The 20,347-nt window shown below is 39.7% G+C and overlaps 1 long non-coding RNA gene across 1 annotated transcript in view; it reads right to left on the bottom strand.

Annotated features, from left to right (window-relative positions):
- Positions 1 to 1,276: 1,276 nt before the first annotated feature.
- Positions 1,277 to 20,347, bottom strand: part of LOC142013651 (uncharacterized) — a 72,964-nt gene continuing 53,893 nt past the window's right edge. The window contains exon 4 of the long non-coding RNA XR_012645746.1: positions 1,277 to 2,551. This is a non-coding gene — a long non-coding RNA (uncharacterized LOC142013651). The remainder of the gene's footprint in view (positions 2,552 to 20,347) is intronic.

A 20,347-nucleotide genomic window follows, 5' to 3' on the forward strand; every position in this document is an offset into this window, starting at 1 on the left:
TCCTTCATGCACCCCTGTGCCGTGCGTGTATACCCAATGGCTACATCTACACGAGAAGCCTTTGTCAACAGAAGTCACTGTTGGGTGGGATTTCCCGGCAAAACTTCTGTCGAGAGAGTGCATCTACACATAAAAGCAGATCGAAAGAGCTATCTGCTCTATCAACAGAGAGCAGCCAGACTGACCATCCCTCTCTCAACAGAATGGCTGACCGGAAGCTCTGCAAACCAGGCTGCTCGGTGAACTGGAAGCCCTGTCCGACAACAAAAGGTCCTTGCAGTGTCTACATGGCTGCTTTGTTGACAGAACACTGTCAAGAGAGGCATTATACCTGAATGGGGAGAGGTATAGTGCTGCTGGAAGATGTGCTGGGTTTTGTCGACCAACTGTCAACAAACTGCATTTTGCGTGTAGCTGCTCTGCAGTTTTTCCTGACAAAAGCTCAGTTTTGCCAGGAAAAGGCTCATGTGTAGACTTAGCCAATGAGTTTGCATTTGCTCTACCCCAGCTTGCATATATATTTCTCCTTTTGCATATGCATTGTGGGCACATATAAAAAAGTAAAGGCCCATAGAAGACTTTGTGCTAGACTTGTAAAATCTCTTGAAAATAAAGTTTAAACATAATCAGTTCAGACGCAAAGATGTTTGTTCATGTACTGCTAGATAACAGCTCTTTCTCTTAAAAGAAATCATAGCAACCAAATGTAAAATGCTATTTTCATTTCACAAAATGAAGTGTAATTGTTTAGAGCAATTTCTAAAAGAACACTTTGTAACCAAAGAAAAATATAGTGCAGTTTACTGTGTTTAATGACACAGTATCTTAAGATCTTCTTTGGTTCTGAGCATTACCACCTCTGCATACATTCAGAAAAATACTAAGCAGAAACATAAATGACTGCCAGTTATGTTTTTGGGAAGAAGGACTCAGGGACATGTGAAAAACCAAGATGTGTACCAAAAACTCCTTATGACTTCAGGGAGAACATTGGGCCAGGAGTGAATGCAAGCTTCAACCTATCGTATTTGGTACACTGTTTTATAGCTTTTATGCCACATGGTACCAGTTTTGATTTTGAGGTATGTACTGGAAATCATTTTTTTTTTTGCAAAACTAGGGAAAATTCAAGATTAACGTAGCGTTTGCTTCCAATATTCAACCTTTGCGTATGTTCAATGCTTATATTTACAGGCTGTGTTTCACAGCATCTGGTCTTGCTTCAACATTTTATTTAGCAAATGAGAAATAGAGGAACAAATAAATGCACCAAATATGAAGTATAGCCAGAAGGCTTTGACAGAAATAACAGCAGGGCTACTTCATCTTTACAGCATTTGATTCAATGGCATTGTAACTGACAAGGTTTCTGCTTTGAGCATTTAATTGTGTAATTTAAAGTACAATTCAATACAACATAAAAAGCAGAAATGTTCAATTTAGTGTTCATGCACATGAATCCTGAAGTTTAAAGTAAGATAAACCCTACAGAATTTGACATTAATTTTAATATCATTATTTTACTTGTCACCCTCCAACCTCATCAAACAGTTACACATGCACATATTATTGCAATTTGTAGGTCCCTGGAATTCAATTAATATTGGTGATTAACAATATAATTTTATACTGATAGAACATGAAATCAAAAATTTAAATGAGCAGTACCTTCATAAATAGTACTACACTGCCCAAATAGATGAAAAGGTAAGATATGAAAAAAATGGAATAATCCAGAAATAATGCACAAAGCTATTTGGTCAAACCATTCTTTCTGCAGTCCATTATATTCAGTTCCATGTGTTCAGGATTCCTGATTTATGCTGCTGTGTGATGGAAATCATACACAGAATGTGCGGAGACCTCTATGGAGACAGCCAGTGAAATTGAAAGATGGGACTTTCCAAAGTTACGAATGGAAATACAGTTTTAACCTCCTTAGTCTGGCAGTCTCTCATCTGGAAACAGCCGTAATCCAGCATGATTTTGGTTAGCCGACTGACCACTTATCCTGGTTGTGGCCAAGTTTCCCACGGTCCCATAAAGTTTGTTTTCAGTCACCAGTCCTAGATGTCAGTGTTCTGTGCTGTTATTTAGCTGTAATTTACCCTTAAATGTCTTCTAAGAGACCCACAAGCAGTGGAAGCCTTGGTACGGCCACTAGATAATATTGACCTTCGGTGGGTCAGCAAATTCTCTCATTTGGAGCTGGTGAGGTTCCAAGGGTACTGGACTAGGGAGGTTCAACCTGCACTTCTTCATACAACGTTTGATCAAACTGTTGAAACTTCCTGCCACAGAATATCGAGGACAAGAAAGTAAAACTTTATAAGGGACTGAACAGTTATACCTTTACCAAGACTAAATAGCTCCTTTGTGATATTAAATATAGTAAGGACAACATTTAAAGCCCTTCTAAAAGCTCGCTGTACATAGTGAAAGTAATTGTTAGAATTTAGTTAATATTATACTTGACTTAAAGGGGTTCTCAAAGGCATTCTGTGCTGAGAAAAGGCGATCTCTATCTTCAAAATGCAGCAAGTTGGCTGGGCTGAAAGAGGGAGGAAATATATGTTAGACATAAAATATTCAGCAAATTTTATTCTGGGGTTAAAATTGGTTTGTTTCCCAGCTGAATATTTCTGAAAAAAGAACATTGTTGACATTATTTTCTCTCTGTTCACATGATACCACTGAGATATTTTTTCATAGTCGAGTTCCATTTTACTGTTGCAACTACATTAAGTCAATAGCTATATTCTGTACATGGATCCTAGGGTTGGTCATATGGAATAGCCTCACTTTCTGCTGTAATGCTGCTCTGTCTTTGATATCAGCTAGAGTAAAAATACATCTCATTGAAGTTCTATATCATCTGGTTAAAGAGCACCAACACATAGTTACTTCAGAAGTGACTTTGGCTGAGATCTACAAAGGCACTTAGAGCCCTAAGTACCTAAAATAGTTATTGAAAGTTGAAAGCACATGATGGATGTTTAGTGAATGTGTGAAATCAACTGGTCACCTCCTTACAGTTCATTCTACAGGTATCTGCAAAAGCCAAGCTAAACAAAAACCTCACCAGAACTGTCTTTCTCATTGGCAACCTCTGCAAAGGGAAAGGGATAAAGTGGATGTACAGGCTGAGTTTCTCTCTTCAATTTCCACTCAGTTCAGTGCAGTAGAAATGATCCATTAAGGCCAGAATTGAGGTATATTGTTCATATGGAAGTTTGAACACTTAATGCCTTTATTATGCTTATTAGAAGACTTCAGTCACATGGGCTGTCAATATATTTGATACTTTTGCATCAAAATAAGAATAAATTTAGCGACATTGTTCAGACTATACCTCAAGTGCAGAACTAATCCTACACTTTTAGCCCCCACAGAAAAAGATCACTGGAAGTATATTTTCATAAATTTCTCCTTGTTTTCCCAGTGCCGAGTCAGCTAAACCATTAAACATGAAGGAAGTAAGTAGAAAAAAATAGATCCAGTTCAAATCTCCATCTAATCCAACTCCAAACCCAGCAGAATTTTAGAACACTTTAGTTTCAGTTTTTACACAAAGCTCAGCTTCTCAGTTAAAATATAATGGCTATGTATGCACTAGAGCCCTTCTTCAAAGGGAGCATGGTAGTCAGCCTGAGCGGGGAATAATATTGAGGTGCTGCAATGAATATGCAGCACCTCATTAGGCTAATTCGCCCCTTGGCAACTTCAAATTTGCAAACTTCAAAGTGCCGGCATGCCGTGTAGCCACGGGCACTTTGAAGTACCCACACAACTTCAAAGTGCCCTTAGGATTAATATATAGGTTAGGAGTAAGGGCACTTTGAAGTTGTGTGGGTACTTTGAAGTGTCCACGGCTACACGGCATGCTGGTGCTTCGAAGTTTGCAGTGTCGAAGTTGCTGCGGGGAGAATTAGTCTAATGAGGTGCTGCATATTCATTGCAGCTTCTCATTATTATTCCCCGTTTAGAATGATTACCATGCTCCCTTTGAAGAAGGGGGCTTGTGTGGACACAGCCAAAGGGTACTGAAAGACAAAGAAAAAGGTTCTTTTTTCCCACATCTCTAGCTCACATGGAAATAGAAGGCATTAACAGATTTCAGTGTGAATCTAGCACAAAAAACAAAACAGTATCATGCAGAGGGATTATAGAGTATCCTTATGCACATAATTCACAGCCATCGTCTCCCTACGATTAATTTACACTTGGAGGCTTTATACATCCTTATGCAAATTTTACTTAATGCCAGTGGAATTTCTTTCTGTCTCTTTCAGTAAATAAAATGTGGGAGAATTTTTTGCCATGTGTGCAAGCATGTACACACAAACACATACACAAAACCTCTGATTACAAAATGACTAGGAAATACAAGCTGAAATAATTATATGGATATACAGTTGACTGCTGTCTCTGATCCAACCACAGAACACTTCACACTAATTAGTTGTTTTAGGGTCTGAACTTCACACTTCCACAGGAGCAGCTCTTGTTGAAATTAATGGGACTTAGATACATCCTTTTGGTGCATTGGGATGAAGGGCCATAGTAAAGTGAGAGAAGACGATTGACAGACCAACAGCAAAGCCTTAGCTCAATTAGAAAATCCTTTCTATCCTTAGTGTATTCTTTTTCTTCTCATGGTTTGGGTTTTTTCTCCCTCCTTCATTCTCTGGTGCTGATGCTGATAAAACCATCCTTGGTACAACCCCAGAATTCATCTAGGTAGTGATCATCTCATTTGACATTTTCTGTAACTAAAAGGTATTAGGTGGCCTGATTTAGATTCACTTTGGGATGATTAAGAACAAAATTTGTCCCACTGTTGTGAAGTGGGTGAGCCAAGTATTTTAATAATATATTTAAAAGTAAAGCTTGTTTCATGTCTCTTTGTATTACACCTTGTAGTACTGGTTTTGGTCACGCACCACAAGAAAGTTCTCAAATCTGCATTTAATTGAAATTTCGTAAGGTGTCTTGTATGCTGTCTTTAGTTACCTTGATTTATTTATTAAAGCCCATCATCATGCAAAACTATTTGGTTTGAAATGGTTGCATAATTATAAAACTTCAGAAAAAAATTCTAACTATAATTTGATTCAGCAGACACTCCCTCTTATTAAATCTACATGCATACTTGTCTTCATTAAATCTTGAAGTGTTACCCTGGTTTGTGAGAGTGAGTGTAAAAACAGTGATTTAATGAGATTGGCAGACATACTTCCTTCTCAGTGCTCAGAATAGACACTGCTTGCCCAAGGTTCAATAAAATCTTAAACCAGCTGTGAATGAATCATACATTCGATTTAAACAGTTACCATTCTTCAAATGTGAGAGAATTCAATATATCCTCATTTTATACTGATCAAAACTTCACTGGTTTCTGTCATAGTAAGGCAGGGGATCTGAAAAAAGGAAACCCACATAAAAGTAAATCTAGCAGAAAGAGTACATAAAATAAATGGTGTGTTAGCCAAGTATAGTTCTCCAAAATGGATTAAGGGATCAGGTCACCCACTGCCTCAAGACAGCTTCCAAATCTGAAAAACCCTGGTGTTCACAGTCAGCAAATGTCCCGATGGAGGCTTCTTTTAAAGTTGGAATCCTAACTGATCATCCACTATGGAAATACACTTGAAAATCACAGAAACAGTTTAAAAACATAATAGTGGGGAAGAGGTTATTTACAAGTCAGTCTTTCACCAAAGGCCCAATCTTCATCTGTTGATGAGGACTGCTATTTCTGTAAAGCTTAGTATAACCTGTTGCTGTATTCACAGGTTTTAAATAATTGTCTTTTGAAATGGGGAGTTTAAAACTCTTGATAAAGTATGCACAACACATCCTTCATACTGTTATCCACATCTGAGGTCCTTGTTCCACAAAGCATTTTGTATTAAATACCTGAGGCATAACATGCATAAATGTGTATATGAGTATATATGAGTCACCTCTCCTCCCAACATAACCCTGTGTTTTTTAAATCTTTCCACTTAGTCAGAAGAGTGAGATCACTTGGGAAGACTACAAGATAAATAGAAAAATCCACAAAATGGCTTGGCAGGGGAGGGAGGCCTGGGAGGAGGCATTAGGAGTAAAGAGGAGGTGGTTAAATCTGATTGCTTATCTGAAACTTGACTCTGGGCTCAGCAACCTTTCCGAGTTGGGGTGCGGACATTTGACCTTTTGACCTCTATGTACAGTCCGAGTGCTGGTGATACTTTTTAAAATCACTGATAGTCCCGCTTACAGCAGCTTCATTAATAAATAAATAAAGATGCAGAGCTTTACCATTTAGGTGGTGGTTGGTAGCATTAGCTAGTCTTTTGTTAATCTACAGCGGACTTGGGTTTGAGCAAGCTCCAGGCTGCATGGGGGAAGAGGGGTGGGGCTGAGTTCTCACTTTCTGTGCTAATGAAAATTGGCTCGCATACCACTCTTGGCACCCGTGCTGCAGGGTTGCTGACCTCTGCTTTACACTTTCAATGCCCTGGGCTACTTCACAGATTTTCTTTCCTGCCATTGGTCCTAAATAAAAATCCTCCATTTGTATAAACACATATATGTCAGTACTGCTCCTTATGATCCCTTTGTCTCAGCTTTCATATATATAGTAGTGGAGCAGATAGTGTGAAAGACTGAACAAAGCCCTCCCAGATGAAGTATTGAAGGGGGAGAAATAGACCAGGCTGTCCCCTTCTTCAAACAGCAAGCAGATGTGGATTCTAAAGTTAAATCTAACGTTGATTCATTCTAAAAAAAAAAAAAAAAAAAAATCACAGTACTTTGTAAGTATTTAAAAAGGAAAAGGAGTTATACATCTTTAAATTTGCCAGGTTTATAGTGTGCAATTTGTTTAGAAGCCAGACATATTCTGTCCAGATATATTTGAAAATAGTCCATTTATTTGTCATTTTGTTCATATTTAAAGATAAGAACATGGGCCTGTTTGTTATCAGTAATACTCAGAGCTTCTAAAAACTGCCATTTCAGGTGAGTTGTCTGAATTGTGTCATGAACCAGGGCAGAATTTTGTCCACAGATTAATAAAAGGACAATCTCCAAAGGTCATCCTTGCTCTTGAGTAGTAGTTGGAGGAGGTACATTTGTGCTGAAACATGATTTAACCTGCTTGTGGCAGATTCTGAGACCCCTTGACACAAATTATTTAAACATATTTCCAGAAGGAACATTGTTCATGTTCTGTATAGTTACAAAAATAGATCTCTTAGAAATTATTTCTTTTCAGAACTTTCTGCACACTGAAAAATATGCTCTTTTTCTTTGTGTGCCTCCTTGAATTCTTCCTGTTTCAATAGGTTACTTGAATATTAGTTTAGAAATGATCTGTATGGTTTAAACAACCTAATTTGATGTTTCCATTCAGTAGGGAATATATCATTTTTTGTCCAGTAATGGCTTCCTGACAAATAAATTTCTCTCATTTCAATAGCTAATAGTAGTAGTAAGCTCTTCCACACCTACATATTGGAGCATAGGCCATTAACGACCATTAATTAGTTAATCATAGAATCATAGAATACTAGGACTGGAAGGGACCTTGAGAGGTCATCAAGTCCAGCCCGCTGCCGTCATGGCAGGACCAAGTACTGTCTAGACCACCCTGATAGACATTTATCTAACCTACTCAAATATCTCCAGAGATGGAGATTCCACAACCTCCCTAGGCAATTCATTCCAATGTTTGACCACCATGACAGTTAGGAACTTTTTCCTGGTGTCCAACATAAACCTCCCTCCCTGCAGGTTAAGTCCATTGCTTCTTGTTCTATCCTCAGAGGCCAAAAAGAACAAGTTTTCTCCCTCCTCCTTATGACGCACCTTTAGACACCTGAAAACCGCTATCATGTCCCCCCTCAATCTTCTCTTTTCAAAATTAAACAAGATCAATTCTTTCAGCCTTCCTTCATAGGTCATGTTCTCTAGACCTTTGATCATTCTTGTTGTTCTAATATTAAGGAAGTGTTTGAAAGAACCTCATACTGTAATTGGAGATATATACCTTATCCACCATCTCATTGAGCTAGGTGGATATATGCTAATCTATATAAAAGGAAAGGTTGAAGGTATGTTCTACATGCCTCTCTTCACTTTCATTTCACATTCAGAAAGCATTTAAAGGGTATGTCTATACTTTCAGGAAGATGGCTGCACTGTGATTCATCTTCTGAAGTATGATTTTGCTGCCTGTATGAAGACATGGCAAAATGGATCTTTGTGGACTCAGCCACTGACCTTGGTACTCCATGCTATTGTGGAAAGTAAGGGACGATGGCATGATCCTGAAGAGCCCCAGTTCACACAAGGGCAGAAAGTAGATTCTGATACATCAAATCTAGCTATACTAATGGCATAGCAAGAATTGTGTATCTGGGCTCGACTTTGTTCTCAAGTGTAGACCAGGCCAAAGTCAAGGAAGTAGAAAAGAATATACCTAAATTCAATTGACTACACTGGTATTTAAGCACATGCTTAAGGACCTTTCCTGAAAAGGGATATTTTCCTGAATCAGGTCTATAGTGCCATTACTTACGGCACTCACTCTGGCTATGTCTACACTTGACCCCTACTTCGAAGGGGCATGGTAATCAAGCTGATGGGAGATTACCAATGAAGTGCTGCGATGAATAATTCTCCCCCATGGCAACTTTGAAGTGTTAGGGAGTAAAGGCACTTCCAAGCAGTGGAGGCACTTTGAAGTGCCTGCAGCTACACGGCATGCTGGAACTTTGACTTTTGAATCTCCTATCAGCCTGATTACCATGCCCCCTTCGAAGTATGGGGCAAGTGTAGACATCGCCTATGTTATGTTGAACTAGAGCATAAGGTCTAGAACTGTGGTTCCCAAACTTTTCAGCATCATGCCCTCTTTCTGATTTTTGAAAAACCCTTATGCTTCCCCACCTCCTCTTTATCATCATTGAACCCCCTCTTTCAACAACAAATTAAATTCATATCCCAAGACATCAAAAGGAAAAAAAAATCACATTTTGCGGTATGAAATTTGAAATGTAAAATTTTTTTACGGCAGTGGTCTCCATTCCTTTTACACCCAAGATCACTTTTTAAAAGTCAGGGCAAGCCCCAATACCATGCCCCTTTCTTGAGGCCCTGCCCTCTCCATTCCACTCTTCTCCATCATTCGCTGTCCCCAGCCCTTACTCACTCTCACTGGGTTGAAATAGAAGGTATGGACTCTGGGGTGGGAATGAGGAATTTGGGTGTGGGCAGAAGTGAAAGGTGCAAGCTCTGGGAGGGAATTTGGGTGCAGGAAGAGTTGGAGAAGGGGCTACTGGCTCAGGGAGAGGCTCCGGGCTGGAGCATGTTGGGGTCAGGTGGAGTGTGGAGCAAAGCACAGTCTTGTGGATGTGAGGGTGCAGTCCAGGTTGGGGTGTATGACAGACTCAGGACACAGATTTGCAGTGTGTGAATTGTTCAGTAGTACTATGGCAGAAGAGTGGGGATGTGAAAGGCTCAGGACAGGGGGCTCCAGTGTATGATAGGCTCAGGACTGAGGTATGTATGGGGATGCAGGGGTGTTATGATGATATGGCCAGGTGGAGGCTTGGTTCCAACTGAGGGCATGTTAGCCAGGCTTTGTTTTTTAAATAAAATATGTCCAACATAAATGTTTCAACATTGTCTTTATTTATGGGACGGGCGGAGAACCTGTTTTGGATCAGGACTCACTGACCTACAGAAAAAAAAAAAACCCACCAAGCTCCCAAAGCCCCACTGATGTGGTCTTCAACTGAGACACCTTCCTGCCCTGGCACCTCAGCTCCATGTGGAGAAGGTAAGTAGGGCTGAGGTTCGAGGCCTCAGGCCAGATTAATTCTTTTGGGCTTCCAGAGTTAGTGGAATTTGTGGGCCCCTATACATTCTGAGGTGGGGCCAAAATGAAGGATCCAGTATGCAGGACAGGGATGCCTGCAGGGTAGGGATTGGGTGAAAAATCTGGGTGGAAAATAGGGTACAGGAGCAAGCTCGGAGTAAGTGCCTGCCCTGGAGGTAGGGGGCAGGATCAGGTTGCTGGTGTTACCCTGTGAAGGGTACTCATGGGAGTCTGGGCAAGGGGAGGGGACAGCTCGGCTGGTACCTGAGGGTCCTGCAGCTGCATGCTAGGTTTGGGGTCTCAGGAAGCACACCCAAAAAAGCTGTGCATTTCTGAAAAGCTGTCTATTGCCCGTGAGCAATTTCCTTCCGCCTGTTGCCTTCTTGTGTGGGAGGGTGAGGAGGTGGGACTTCCAGGTCTGTGCCAGCTCCAACTGCTCAGGCAGCGTGCAGGTGCTGTGGGGAGTGAAGAGCAGTTGGTGTGCACCCGGGGCTCCTCCCAGCCCCACACATGAAGGCAGCAGGTGGAAGAATGTTGCTGGTGGGCAACAGACCTGGCTTTTCAGAAAACATGCTGGCTGTTTGGGGATAAGAAGCAGCGCACACACTTCCTGAGACACCAGCTCCGGCATGCAGCTGGGAGATTTCCCTCCCATGCTGCAGGAAGCCGGTGATACCTCCATTCTTCAGGACGTAATGCCATTCCAGACTCTTTCTTAGGGTGAGAAAGATTGATTGGAGTGGGAAGGGCTGGATCACCTTGCACTCCCACCTTCAGGAATTTCTTCACACCCCTCAGTTTGGGAACCTATGGTCTAGAAAGATAGCCAGTCTTTGCATTTTAAATCACCTGTTTACACTAGTCTAAATTAGGCCCTTTAGTAGGAGAAATCGTTTTTGTTGTCACCCAGTCATTACTAATTCTAGGCAGATGATTAACCTATTTGTGCTGGTTGTTAATTCCTTTTAGCAAAGTCCTTAGAAAGGGCGTGAACATGGAGTTTCAGTTTTCTGACTACCACTTTGCCATGTATTTCAAAGAATTAATAATACTTTTCATTTCTATGGCTCTCTCCTTTTGAGGGACTCAAAAAAGGCAAAGAATTGATTCCCAAGATTTCAACAGAAAAAAAAAATCACACATCTTCCCATGAGGATTCCAGAGTTACCATGCAGGGATAAAAAAAGTGAGAAAGGATTTTTTTCTTCGGGTTCTGAATCTTAGCGAAAATAGGAGTTCTCTAGGGGACTTCACTGAAAATTGGCATGAAGTGGTGATCTACTCATCCTAGCGTGATAACCTTTGATATTTTTTCCAACTGTCAGGTTGAAGAAAGAGCTAAAAACGTGAGAATAGAGTTGTATTCCACTTTTACTTTCAGGATTTTGAGCTGTATTACCTGATGATCATTCTGTGGGAGATAACCAATTAATACTGAAACAAAATTTGTAAGGCTAACTCATCTGCCACATTTATCATAGTTGGCAGTAAACCCATACAGCTGCATAAAGAAATAAATAATTTTGGATATGGCAGTTCAGGTAATAAAGAAAACTATTATAATTATATGAAAATCATGCCTTCTGATAAGTTCTATGCCTATGCTATTTTGACCATCTACAAGTACGTTTTATATTTAAACCTATAAGGAATATATCAGAACATATATTTTCCTTTTCCTTACAGTTCTGAATTTAAATATAGGGCCCAATTCATATTTGGGTCATTGAAGTTAGAAGTAATTAAAATAGCCAGTGTTTTGTCCCCAGACAGTTCCCAGTTTGTATATGCTAAGAAGTGTTTTGTTCATTTTAAATTAAGTATTTGTTGAGATAAACAAGATAGATTCCATTTTCTAAATAGCCTTTTATTAGTTCATTAATCCTAAAAATTTCAATTTCTATTTCATTTTTAACAGATGTCACTATTCAGACAATTTCTGTATATAAAAATATTGTACAACCTCATTTTGCATCAGCCGGCTGGGAATTAGTATGTATGTATAAATGTGGACTTAAGACTAATATAGCCAAATCAAAATATATATTTATTGTCACGGGAACGGGAAACTAACACAGCTTCATTTCTAAACCACTCTTCAATTTCTCTGCTAAAAGTAAATGATAAAAGATTTTACTTTTCTATAATAATTTGCTGATTCCAAATATCAGCATCACACAGCTGCTTAGCAACACATGCAAAGGTTTTCCACTGCAAAATTCAGATATGTAGTTTGTATTTTTTTAAAACCAGTGATTTTGGAATCTGATGTCGGGTTGAGATTATTATAGATGCAAAGTCAAAGACAAGTGTTGAAACTGAGCTCTGGGACTAGGTTTGGCTTCTGAATCTTGCAATTAGGAAATTCACTATGGACTAGAGCAGCCTGGCTTGCTAATGTCTGTTCATGGAACTGAGAGCAAGCTCCACCAGGCCATTACCCTCGTGCCATTGGCAGATGTCGGGGGGAGTTGGTGGAGAGAGAGGTAGAAAAAAGGTTGCAATGGACACAACCTTGTTTCTGTTCCTTCAATATTATGGGCAGTGTAAAGAAAAGTAGTAGGATGTTGACCAAAGGCAACAGATGATTTTTCTTCCTTGGAGAAAGGCAGCAATCAAGGGAAATCTCTCTTTCAAGGTCACAGATATTTATCTAAATGTCTGGGAATACCTGACCAATAAAAGTATATAGTGCAAGAAATTCCATAGTTATTTACATGTTCTGGGAGAGGATTTCCCTTTGCCACCCTGGTCTCCAGCTAATCAGCTGCTGGGATACTACCTCCCCAGCCCCTTGATTAAACTTTATGGGTGGCTATAAGGAAGGGAGGGTTAGGTCCCAGCTGTTCTAATCATAGGAGTCCCAACATCAACCTCCACCTCCCTTTTCCACCCCTGTAAGGAATATTTCCTTTAAATCCTCTCTCAGTCCGTATTATCTGATCACCATATTCCTTCCCTCCAGAGTACCAGAACTGGATTACCCTCCCCCCCGAAATTACATAATGAGCTGCAACATCTCAGATTAACCCTTCTTTCATGATGTACACAACTACCTTTCCCCAAATCTATAATGAGGAAGGTGACCCCCAAATTTCATCGTGGTCAGACTGGAAGTGAGAGTAAAATTCCTTCCCAACCCCTGCTGGCCCTGCTAAAAGAACACAATTCCCATGGTGCGTCATGACAAAACCTGGTATTTAACTACTTTCATAGGTGCTGGGGTGGTTGCTGTTCTGTCTGATCCAGTAAAAACAGGGCTTCTCCTGCAGCAGTATGGAGAATAGTTCTCTCAATTGGTCATCTGGGAGAACTGGTCCCTAAGCTGATGGAATGTTCAGCAGGTCACGCTGACTCACTAGCCCAGGGGTTGACAACCAAAATAGCAAGAAGAGACATTTTTTCCAGTTGAGTACAAAACAGTAATTCAAGAGCTGCAATGCATGTGAATATGAGATCATCCTTAATATATTACATCAAACTATACACTTTGTAACCCCTATTTTAAGAACAGTGCAGACACAACGGTTTGTAATGTGACACATGTTTATTGCAGGACATTCACAAACTTTTACATATTCTATTTCCTAACACTTTACATGTGTGTTTGTACCACTGTCTTTTTGACCTTCACTCCCAAACCTTCTCTCTCTCTGGAGGACACTAGAGGGAATTATCCATTATTTCAAGATCACATAATGTTTGCTATTTAGATATGAGTTGCTCTTTTTTGGGTTTTTCAACATTAACTATTCATCGAAAATAACCAGGAGAGTTTTTTTCCCCTCCCATTTTGCATCTATAGCATTGGGAACCACAACAAAGTCCTTGTGGCTCTGGAGCTGCAAGTTGCAGACTGCTGTACTATCCCTTTTGCTACAAGCCGGACAATGACCCCTGCTACTTAGTGTGTAGTGAGGTCATTCACTTCAAAGGGACAAGAGCAGCTTAAAAGGAACCAGGAATATTCTCCGCTAGCATTTTTCTAATGTCATACTAGCAAATGGTCACCAAAGCAGGTATAATAATTGGCAAAAATGCAAACCCAGACAATTTTATTCAAGTCTTCTGAAATTTGGAGGATCTAAGAATGCTAGAAGGACTTTCGGTACTATACGCAGGACCCAGATAGGAATTATTCCTGAATTTGGCTTTAGTTTTATAAAGCCAAAACCCAACCAACAAAATGTTGCAAAACCAAAAATACATTGAAACACATTTCCAGAACTTTTGTTCATCTCCAGCTGTAACACATTTATTGTGCGAGGAGGCAATTTAAGCATAAGTGATAGCAGGGGTATGATCTGTGAGAGCTGAGCCATCCCTTTTTATCATACATTCCTCTGCACAAGAGACCCACTTAAACAAATACATAACGGAAAAGGTCTCTCAAAATAATACAGGCCTCATGCAGCAAGACATAAATATACCACATCTCTTTTAACTGGATATCAAAAATAAGATGAATGTGTTACTACTAATGATACCGAATAGTAACAGAGAGGGAGCCGTGCTAGTCTATATACTATCAAAACAAAGAGCAGTCAAGTAGCACTTTAAAGACTAGCAAAATAATTTATTAGGTGAGCTTTCGTGGGACAGACATGGATCTCCATTCCATGAAAGCTCACCTAATAAATTATTTTCCTAGTCTTTAAAGTGCTACTTGACTGATTTTTATTTTACTAATGATACCGTGAACCTCAGGGTAGAATTTTTTTTTAAGATGACTTGAAAAAATAAAAAGATACTTTTTCATTGGAACAAACCAAAACATCTTGTACAAAACAGCATAACGTTTTCAAAAGAACATTGCCTTGTTTAAAAGATATGATAAAAGAATACAATTATAGTGCCACAAGGTTATCTATTTATTGGATTTCTATTGTACACTTTGCTTGTTTTCTTCATCTAAAAATATTTCTCAGGCTAATAAGCTCTCTTTCTGAATCTTTCTGTAATCCAGTATTTCCTCCTGTTTCTAGCATGAGTCTTTTAATGTAGTGGTCTACATTTGCAGCAACCATCAGACAGAGATAGAGAACTTATTTCTCCCAGAGAGAGCATTGTGAAATGCACAAGTCCCTGGCTTTTTTTTTATTCTTTTTTTTTTTTTTTTTTTTTTTAAGCAGGAAGTTTCGATAACTTCAGGTCAGCACCAATGAGAATCTGAAGGGTGAACATTCCAGTCTAGATTAAAGTCTCTAAAATGTGACTGATGGAAATGTTTAAAAAAATTTCAGCAGTTATATAGCCTGTAGTAATGTACAAATTACTACAAGCCATTATATTATTTGTGTGCTTGTTTCTGCTATATTAAGGCACTCCACAGAAGCTATAAGTAGCAGTATAAGTATTCCAGCCCCTTCTGTCTGATGATTTGCACAGATGACTATGTGAACATACCCAGCCAAAGAATAAAATGTTTTGTATTTCTTCTCCTTGGGGTGACCATTGTCTCCAGCTGGTTCTATACACAGTGAGTCATTAATTAAACCCAGATTCTTTGTAAGTGGCCTGTTCTGGGGCTGAAGTTTACTCCTGCTTGCTCTGCTTCTGCAGACAATATTTTGGAGATTTCAGACTTTTAAGTTTTTTAAAAAAAATTATTTAACATTTTCCACACTCTTCCTTCTGCCATAAGTATTTATCTTAGAGACAGAAAGTGAAAGGCTAGGTTAAGAAAAACACAGCCACCTCCAAAGTGCTAAAGCTGCAATAAACCCATCACCTCTAACAACAACGGAGCATGAAAAGATAAAAAACAGCCTGCCAAGAATGTAGTAACCACCCATTCACTTTTAAATGCTCTCCACACTTCAATGCACAGACCTAATTACTTTTCTACATTCCCAAATCCACTTTGCCGCCCTGCAATCAGAAACTTGGCGTTAAAATATTTTAGACTCTAAGGATCAAGACTAATTAAGGGCCTAAGCTGCACCTTTTGGTTTTCTTACCCCCACCCTGCCCCCCTTCTCTTCTTTGGGCTACTTTAAAGCACGCTCCACTGGAAGAAAGGCTGCCCAGTCCCAGTTGGGGGTGAAGTAAAGAGAGAATAAAACAAAAAGAAACTCAGTTCAATTCAGTAAGCTTCAATGAGGCTGGTATATTTAATGTGAGCCCAGGGTTAGCCTACAGAATTGTGGCAGAATGCAATATTCTCAACAAAAAAAGATGTGTTTAAAGTCGGGTAAGGCCCCATAAGGCTGTTGTTGGTGTTTAAGCAGTACACCGAGGCATTTAGCTCTAAGGGTTTCTAAACATTCCAGCTGAGAATAAAACCACAGCTTTACAGTAGCTGCTTAAAGGTTTGGGGGGCTGGGAATGTTCCCTCCCCCTTGTATTGAAAGGTCAATAAACAGTAGGAAAGATCATGTCATAACAAAGATGAAGCCACCTATTACAGGGTATAGTGATGGCTAATGGCACTATCAGAGGGACTAATCCTATATATTAAATGGCGTAATTGTTATAATAATATCATGGTTATTAGAACACCCAAGTGTGAGACATTTTTCATTTTGGAAAACGTGAAAGCCACTAACTTCTTATGACAGATGCTTGTTATAAATATGGAAATATTAGCTAATTACTTCAATAATGCAATCTTCACACTGCATTGAAAATGCATATTTTATATATAAATGTTATGTTTCATAGCATTTACTAAACTACTTTGGGGTAATTTTGCCTGGAGTTACACTCTTAAAAGCTTTCATTCACACTTAACAATTATCTATGGAATTTGGCACTAATGTTTTACCTCTGTGAAGTACTTTTAGTTCCACACATTTAGTAATAATAAAAAAAGCACATTCATTTCAAAGGAAGTTCATGAAACAAATCTATAGGAAGCTGTCATGATGGTACAGCTACTTTATGGAAACTTCAGTGCTCAGTTTGAATTCTGGCAAGCTTCCTGGGATAGGATCCAATTAACCTGATATGGACATGGGTTTTTCAAACTTGCACAGCTCAGACGTCAATCTTTAATGGGATCTGGGGTCACCTTGATGAAATAACAATAATGGGCCTTATTCTGAGATCACTTGTACCAGTATAAGTCAGGGGTGACTCCACTGACTTTACTGGAGAATACACCAGTGGAGATCTGGGGTAAACAAAATTAAGAAGCAGACCCCAGAGCCAAGACAAGAGAAACAAAGGAAATATTGATTTAGATAAATCTTTCTCTAAGTATTATGCATGTAAAATTTGTATTAAATGCAGGCAATGTACACGCATTTTTAAGTCCCTATGCAGCTTACAATAATAAAAACAATAACGACAACAAAGTTGTATTCCAGGGGAAGGGTTAAAACAATCAGACATTCTATGTGGTGATAGTTCACAGGGAGGTTTGGAAAAAAAAATAAAGGAGTTAGCCCAGAGTATGCATGTTGGCCTGCAACCACCAATTAACCCTCCTTATTAGACAGGTAATTTATTCTACTCAGCAGCATCAAATATCAGACAAAAAAGGGGGCCAAAACAGTAATTATCTTCATGGAATTCAAAGGCTTGAAAGCCAATAATTCCAAAGAAATAAAAACAGAGTTCTTTTCATACTATATGCTTCACCTTAAAGACTGTAATAAGAGCCAGGCCCTAGCTGTGACCCTTTACACTTCAAGGTGAAAAAGTAGGTTAAAGAAAGTAATGGCAATAATCATGGGGCTTTTCTACATAAAACAGACTGTGAGTAGAGGTCAAAGATCAAACACTCAGGGCACTACCTGCATCACTCAAAGATCAGATCCACAATAGAAATGAAGAGCTCTACTAGCAAGAACGAGCAATAAAACTAATCAATTATAAAACTATTGGGGAAATAAAAAGGACAAGAAAAATTGGATTTCAAAAGTCTAAATTAGATAAAAGAACATTTACCTTCATTCTTTTAAACAACAGGTCTGAGGATTTCCCAAACTTTATGAGAAACCACCAAAAGAAGTAAATTTTAAATACTTCCATTTCATCTCTACCCCCACTATCTAGCTGCCATATTTCACATGATCTGAGAGCTGCTTTAAAAAGCTGTCTTGAACTAGTTTGGATACTTTTACATATGACTGTAAAGATGTGCTTCTCTCAGAGACTGTACTCTAACTTTATCTTTTTTTATCTTTATCTGATTCAGATTTTGGAACCATGGCAACTTAGATCCCTATTCTGAGGCTGTGAGAGTTATAGCAATAGATTTTAGATAAAATATTATGTGTGGTATTAACTCAAGGGAAATGCATTTACCTTACCCTCTCCTGTGTCTGTCTGATAGTTCAAATGTCTGTCCGTATAATGGCATATAGGAGGGTTCTGGCCTTTACGATATAGGAGGGCATCTTATCACCCGTTTTATATAAGCTAATGAAGACAACACTTTTCATTTACAAAGGCCAAGATATAAATCCACATGAATGATTGAAATGATTCCTTACTGTCCACCCTTCATACACTCCAGCAGCTCCATACTGCAAAATGTTGAGCACTCTGCTCCAGTTTAGCAAAGCAGCGGGACTGCTTGCATACGCAAAGATAAGCACGTGCTTAAATATTTTCTGGGCAGGGGCTGGGATGCTCAAGGCCCTGATGAAAAGGGGAAACAAGCAAGACGATAGGAGAACTGGGCAGATATATGTCACATTCTTCTGCTTTTGGTGTTTTCTGGAGATTCATTTGACTGGAAAGATGATGCTGAGTATATATTGTAAATTCTTTGCACACAATCTAGTGAAAATTCAGGGATATTTGCAAGCTTCCGTGTGATGCTGAGGGGTAAAAAAAGTCTTCAAAACTTTGTCACAAGAAATAGAAGTGGTGGTCACAAGGTTCTAGAATGCTGCCATAAGATTCTAGAATACATGGGGCAGGTGTCCGAGCTACGAAGGTGACTGCCATTTCGAGGCAATACAGCTTCCTTAAGTAAGAGTCCTGTGAATATCACCTGTAACAGATACGGAGATTTAGATAATATGTAACTATAGTGGGTTTAAATTGCTTGACTCTGAGATATCTTGAAGGTATCCATACCACTAGATGAATAAAAATGTTCTGAACAAATGTTATTCATGATCTTTCTGACATGACTGACTAAGGGCAATTTTCTATTGAGGAAATCTTACTGAGTTATATGTAAGAGCACCTGCAGAAGCCACAGCCAGTACTGCTGCATTGAAAGAGAAGGGATTAAATCAAGGCAGGTGGGCGGCATTCCTCTCCCCAGCTCTCCAACCCAGATATGTGCAGGGGATCCTTCCTCTCTCTAAGCATTAGGACACAGGTCGTGCCTCTCCTACCTCCTATCATGTTACCTGTGGAAAAACTGGCGAGATGAATGAGACAGAGGTTGCAGCTGGTTGGACCAACTGAATAAGCAGCCAAAGCAGGGGATTTCAGCAATTCAGCAAAAAGTTCTGAAAATTTGACAGAATCTTCCACTCTCCTATACTGACTGACTGCCTGTTCCAACCCCCTCTCTCCACTCCCTCTTTCTCAGAGCCACTTCTCCCCAGTTTCACTCTACACCTGTGTCAGAGGGGTAGCTGTGTTAGTTTGTATCCACAAAATCAACAAGAAGTTGTTGCCCCTTATAGACTAACAGATTTATTGGAGCGTAAGTGTTCACGGGCAAACACCACATTTGTCAGATGCACACATGCTCCTTCTGAGCATCTCTCCTGCACTGTCCCTTCTCCTTTCACTTTTCTTTCAGTTAAGCTGCCCATCTCCAACGAACTGCATTCCCACCAAAACCATAACGACACTTTGTGCCATTGGGCTATCACAGTGTTCATTTACTTGTGCGTCCCTCCTCTTCTCCAACCCTGTGCCTATCTGGTCTGTATAGAGTGCAAACTCTTTAGGACAGGGCCTGTCTGATACTCTGTATTTGCACAGTGCCAAGCACAGTGGGGTACCATTGGCACTGGTACTTAGCAATTATCGTAATAAATATGATTATTAATACAGGTTGAACCTTCTTGTCTGGCACCCTCGGGACCTGATCGGTAACGGACAAGAGAATTGCTGGATGACGGGAGGTCAATATTTTCTAGCACGTTACCAACACTTCCACTGCTTACTGGGCTCTTAGAAGACATTTAGGGGTAAATTACAGCTAAATATCAGCACAGAACACTAAGGCTATGTCTACACTAGCCCAAATCTTCAAAATGGCTATGCAGATGGCCATTTCAAAGGTTACTAATGAGGCTCTGAGATACATATTCAGCACCTCATTAGCATGCTGGCGGTCACGGCACTTTGAAATTGCTGAGGCTCACTGCCGTGCAGCTTGTCCAGAAGGGGCTCCTTTTCGAAAGGACCCTGCCAACTTCGAAATCCTATTCTGCTGATAGGAATAAGGGGATTTCAAAGTTGGCAGGGTCCTTTCGAAAAGGAGCCCCATCTGGATGAGCTACACGGCAGCGAGCTGCAGCAATTTTGAAGTGCCGTGGCTGCCGGCGTGCTAAT

Source organism: Carettochelys insculpta, chromosome 5 (genome assembly GCF_033958435.1).
Source record: "Carettochelys insculpta isolate YL-2023 chromosome 5, ASM3395843v1, whole genome shotgun sequence".
NCBI classification, from domain to species: Eukaryota; Metazoa; Chordata; order Testudines; family Carettochelyidae; genus Carettochelys; species Carettochelys insculpta.